The sequence below is a fragment of the Triticum dicoccoides genome, chromosome 6B (genome assembly GCF_002162155.2).
Source record: "Triticum dicoccoides isolate Atlit2015 ecotype Zavitan chromosome 6B, WEW_v2.0, whole genome shotgun sequence".
NCBI lineage: Eukaryota > Viridiplantae > Streptophyta > Magnoliopsida > Poales > Poaceae > Triticum > Triticum dicoccoides.
In genome coordinates this window covers 176,061,647-176,067,473 of record NC_041391.1, presented here as the reverse complement: position 1 = coordinate 176,067,473, position 5,827 = coordinate 176,061,647, and the positions used below count along the sequence as shown (strand labels likewise).

Genomic DNA, 5,827 nt, shown 5'->3' with positions numbered 1-5,827 from the left:
CCGGCAGTGGCGGGGGAGCAGGAGAGCCGCTACTTCCGTTTTCATTTGATAAGATCCTTGCCCTTCCTCTTACGTACCTCTCCTACGTACTTTCCAAAAAAATATGTTTGACTTTTTGTTTAATTCATATTTCAAATTTGGATATAAAGTTTTTAGGAGTTATAGATACATGTCTTGTGAACGTTTACAAAAAAAACAGAATTGTACGAAACATTTCATTGTGACTTTTCAAAAATTGGAGCATGAGAGCATGGGAGGTTTGATATCACCTGATATTTACGCTTGCTACCTCTGACGAAAAAAACAGGTTGGATAGGCTGGCCGCCCGTTGCCGCGCAACATAACTGAATTTTCTCACCAGGTCACACAGTACATGGCAGATCGATCTGTCGTTATCAGATTGGTAACAAACAACATATGCCCATCAGAAACAAACCGCATTCAAACTGACAAAGATGGCTTCAAAATCAACACGTTGTATTATGATATTTGTACGAAATCATGACAATGTATTTGGTCTACAAGAAGTTCCCATTTTGTCCATACAGTTGTTCTCCATTCTTCTGAACCACACTTGATTTTGTGTGGAAACCCAGGTAGTCATTGTGCAACTTATATTGGGTGTGTTCAACTGTTCATACCCGGGTTTGTAACCCGTGAGGCACTGCCTCGCGAGGAAGCAAAACACGACTTATATTTGGTCCTCAAAATCAACACGCCATGTGTAGGCCATCTGGCCGTGCATCCACTCTTCTGTTTTTCCTCCTCCAACAACATGAGCAGCAGCAAGTTCTCAATGCCCATCCATGGCCTTGTGCTCGTGCTGCTGATCACCTCCTTGGCCTCTCCCACCAGCTCTTAAGAAAAAGGGTTTCCCCCCACTTTATATTATAAAGCAACGAATCAAGCATCCAACACATCAGTACAAAGTACAATCAAATCGTAAAGTCACGCTGGGGGCACAGCAGGACAAGCTCCAAACAAAGCTAAAAAAAGCTAATCCGACTCGGGAGGTGGTGGCGGTGGTGGAGCAAAAGCCGATGATGTCTCGATCGCGCCGCTTGCTAAGAGGTCTCCGAAGCTGTAAGAAGCCACACATTTTATAGATTGCATCAGTCACACCGCACGGAATGACGCGTTCCATGACTAGTTTATTGCAGGCACACCATAGGGTCCATGCCAGGGTACCCAAGGCCACCCAAGTGGGGGCACGACTAGGCTAGGGAGCCTAAGGACCTCCCCAAACAAGTCCGGGAGGTTGTCGTGGGACCAATTGCCGACAACCACCTCCCGGAAGCAGCTCCATAGGAACTGCGCCGCAGGGCACCGGAAGAAGATGTGGTTACAGTCTTCCGGTACCATACAAATGGGGCAGAGGCCGTCCCCAAAGCCATTACGTTTTCGGACCTCCGTGCCCGAAGGGAGACATCCTCGGACCCATTGCCAGAGAAATATGCGGATTTTCAAGGGGAGTTTGATCTCTCAAAGCACCGATAGTTCCATCGGGCCAGGGGTGGGAACAATCGCCTGGTATAGGGACCTAGTCGAGAATCTACCCTCTCCCACCAGCTTTTGCACAGAGCAAGAAAAAAAAACTCCCTCCTCCGGTTCCTCGCCGGGCTTGCTCGGGACGGTGGTCTCGCTGCGTCATGGAGGAATGGCACAGACTGCTGCACATGGAGGAATAACTTCATCGACACATTGTCTGGCAAAGGAACCACCAGAGGAGCAATTTGCAACCTAATAAAAAACTTAAAAGGGGTAAAAACTGGCAAAATTCCACTAAATGGGGTAATTCATCAGATGAAAAATCGTTAAACGTGGTAATTAACTACTGGGTAAGAACTGGAATTCACTCTAAAAAACAAAATCATAGCCCTGTGATTGATATATCAGTGGTCTGAAATGCAGCTAGCATGCCGTGTAAGAGAAAAACAGGCGCTTGTGTTGTGCCCTGACAGCATCAATGGTCTAGTCACGGAAGACTTGAGAGTGTGATGGCAAGACACGTTCCAGCTTAATGGGAGGAGCGCCAGTGTTGCCTGCTGCATACGTTCCGGACACCATGGCTTGTGAGTTCTGTCAGCCAGCATAGCGTGTGAGGACTTGCAGTGGCACACTGACTCCGACATATCGGAATCCGACGTCGCCTGGTCCATACGAAGAAAGCCGTGTTTTGCACAGCGCTGTCTTGACAACTGGTAAGAAAAATCCCTATCAGTCTGAACAACAAAGCATCCAAGTTTTGACTGTTGTCTTGTGGAGAAGATATTTTCGCCCAGAGAGTGCATTTAAGCACTTGGCCATACTTTCCACTAAACCATGCATCCACTCTTCTGTTCTTCTGCCTCCAACAGCATGAGCAGCAACAAGTTCTCGACGCCCATCCATGGCCTTGCCCTCGTTCTGCTGATCACCTCCTTGGCCTCTCCCACCAGCTCCTGCACAGAGCAGGAAAAAACCTCCCTCCTTCGATTCCTGGCCGGGCTCACTCAGGACGGTGATCTCGCTGCGTCATGGCGGAATGGCACAGACTGCTGCACATGGGAAGGCATCACCTGCAGTACCGTGGATGGCATGATTGAAGAAGTCTCGCTAGCCGATAGAAGGCTCAAAGGGCGCATATCGTCGTCCCTAGGCGGCCTCGCTAGCCTGTCACGCCTGAACCTCTCCCACAACTCGTTCTCCGGTGGCGTGCCTCCGGCACTATTGTCGTCTCACAGCATCACCGTCCTCGACGTGAACTTCAACCGGCTAAGCTTGAAGCTGCCACAAGAGCAACCGTCTTCTTCAGCTCTTGGCCGCCGTCATGTGCAGAAGCAGGTGATCAACATCTCAAGCAACTCCTTCACAGGGCAACTTTCACCAGCCACATGGGGAATGATGGAGAATCTGGTTGTGCTCAATGCCAGCAACAACAGTTTCACAGGGTCACTGCCGTCTTTCCTGTGCCGGAGCGCACCGTCCCTAGCCGTGCTTGACGTCTCTTACAACAAATTCAGTGGCAGTATCCGGCCAGAGCTTGGTAAGTGTTCCATGCTCCGGTCGCTAAAGGCTGGCCGCAACAACCTCACCGGGACTCTCTCAGATGAGCTCTTCAACGTCACCTCGTTGCGGCACCTCTCTCTTCCCAGCAATGGGCTACATGGAGCACTTGATCCTGCAATGATAATCAAGCTCGTCAATCTGGTTGTCCTCGACCTTGGATGGAATATGATCAGTGGTAACGTCCCAGATTCCATAGGGCAGCTCAAGGGACTGAAGGAGCTCAGATTAGACCACAACAGCATGTCTGGGGAGCTGCCATCAGCTCTCGGCGACTGCAGAAGTCTTGTAACCATGAACCTCAACAACAATGACTTCAGTGGGGAGCTTGGCAAGATCAATTTTTCCACCCTCTCCAATCTGAAAACCTTGGATGTTGGGTGGAACAACTTCACTGGCATAATTCCAGAGAGTGTCTACTTGTGCAACAAACTGACTGTGTTACAGCTATCTTTCAACAAGTTACATGGCCAGCTCTCGCCCAGAGCGCGTCACCTGAAGTCTCTAACCGTCCTATCACTTGCTGGAAACTATTTCAAAAATATTAAGAGTGCACTTCAGATCCTCAAGGGTTCTGGTAATCTCACCACCTTGCTTATTGGGAGCAACTTCAGAAATGAGGAAATACCATGGGATGAAACAATTGATGGTTTTGAGAATATAAAGGTTCTTGCCATGGAAGATTGCCAGTTGTTTGGGAAGATCCCTCTTTGGATAACAAATCTCAGAGATCTGGAGATGTTATTCTTGTTTAATAATGAGCTAACCGGATCTATTCCAGTTGGAATCGGCACCTTAAACTTCCTATTTTACATAGACCTATCAAACAACGGCCTTACGGGGGAGATTCCAGCAGGCTTGATGGAGATGCCAATGCTGAGATAAGATACAATCACGACAAGTTTAGACCCAAAGGGCTCCGAGCTGCCTACTTACAGCGGTCCTTCACCTCAATACTACACTCTAGGTGCATTCCCAGCATTGATGAATCTAGGCAACAACAACTTAACAGGCGTGATACCCCCAGAGATTGGACAGTTAAAGGCACTTGTGTCACTCATCTTCGGCTTCAACAGATTGTCTGGAGAGATCCCACGAACGATCTCTAATCTCACAAACCTGGAGGTGCTAGATCTGTCAAACAATCATCTCACCGGTACCATTCCAGGCGCACTGAATAATCTACACTTCCTTTCTAGACTCAACATTTCCAATAGTGACCTGGAAAGGTCTGTTCCACATGGAGGCCAGTTCGATACCTTTCCGAGCACGAGCTTCGATGGAAACCCTAAGCTATGTGCCTCTATGCTCATTCACAACTGCCATTCAGTAGAAGTGCCTAAAGGCTCCACGGAACAAGGCTACAAGGTCATGTTTGCCATTGCATTTGGTGTGTTCTTTGGACTAGGGGTACTCTTAGATCAATTATGCTTATTGAGGCTCTTTGGTTAGAACATACTTCAGTTTCAAAATGGACTTGGATGATCGATGATGGAGATAATTGCTTCTATTTTCCTCACCGTAATGTAAGGGGAAAATGTATGAGCTCATATATAGAGAGGTAGTGAGTAGAAAAAGACTTTCCTTATTAATGGCAAGAAAAACAAGTGCATAGAATCTGGCAATTAAAAAAAATGATTTCACATGAAGATAGCAACAGTAAAGCATTTATAAATTGTAAATGGAGTTAATAATTTCAGTGTTGAACATTGATTGAAACCACTACTTTACATGTCACCAAATTGAGAAATGAAAGCAGTACCTATAGTGATCGCAAAATAGAGAAATTTAATTACGGTAATAAGAACTATACATACTAAAAATTTGTTCTGATTCTTAGTATGTATAGTTCTTATTGCCGTACCATCGCCGGTCCGCATCCTTCCTTGATGAACTCACGAGGAAGGTGTCGGCCGCCAACCTGCTGGTCGTAGTTAGCGGTGACTTCAACCTCCTCCGCTTTGCGGAGGACAAGAACAACGACTTGGTTAACTTCCCTCAGATGCAGATGTTCAATGACTGCATCGCCGATCTCGAACTGAGGGAATTAAATAGGATTGGTGCCAAATTCACCTGGACCAATCGCCAGACTGACTCGACCCGCTCCGTGCTCGACTGCGTCTTGGTCTCCCCCGAGTGGGAGCTCCGATGTCCCCTTGCCTCCCTCCGAGCCATTACTCATATTGGCTCGGATCACGCCCCCCTGCTCCTGGCCTCCCAGGATGAGCGCCCGCCCACCGCGCCCAGGTTCCGCTTTGAGACGTTCTGGCTTAACCAGAACGGCTTTGCTGACGCCGTTCGTGCCCTCTGGTTGGAGGCCCGAATCGCCCCCTACAGATCCATATCGGCGGTGGATGACTGGCACTTCTGTGCCAAGCGCTCCCGCCAGTTCATGAAGGGCTGGGGCGCGAACCTCGGTCGGGACCTGCGGGAGCGTAAGAAGGCCCTCCTCACCTCCATCCAAGCTCTAGACTTTCAGGCTGACTCGGTGGGACTAGCCCCCGATGAGTGGATGCTTCGGTATGACCTTGAGGACCAGCTCATGGTCATATATTCCGATGAAGAGGCGTACTGGCGCCTACAGGGGGCCCAAAAATGGGTTCTCAAGGGTGACGCCAACATTGCCTACGTCCAGGCCATCGCCAACGGTCGTAGGCGACGGAATACCATCCCTTTGCTGTGGGATAGGGAGACTCTACTGCAACGCCCGGCCGACATCCGGGCCCACGTCGATGGCTTCTATAGAGCCCTCTTTTCTGCCCCCCTCGGGGCGGCTTGGCCC

General features: G+C 48.9%; 1 pseudogene; it reads left to right on the top strand.

The window, feature by feature from the left end:
* The first annotated feature begins 2,350 nt into the window (after positions 1-2,350).
* On the top strand, positions 2,351-4,536 carry LOC119320039 (annotated as a pseudogene).
* The last annotated feature ends 1,291 nt before the right edge of the window (positions 4,537-5,827 follow it).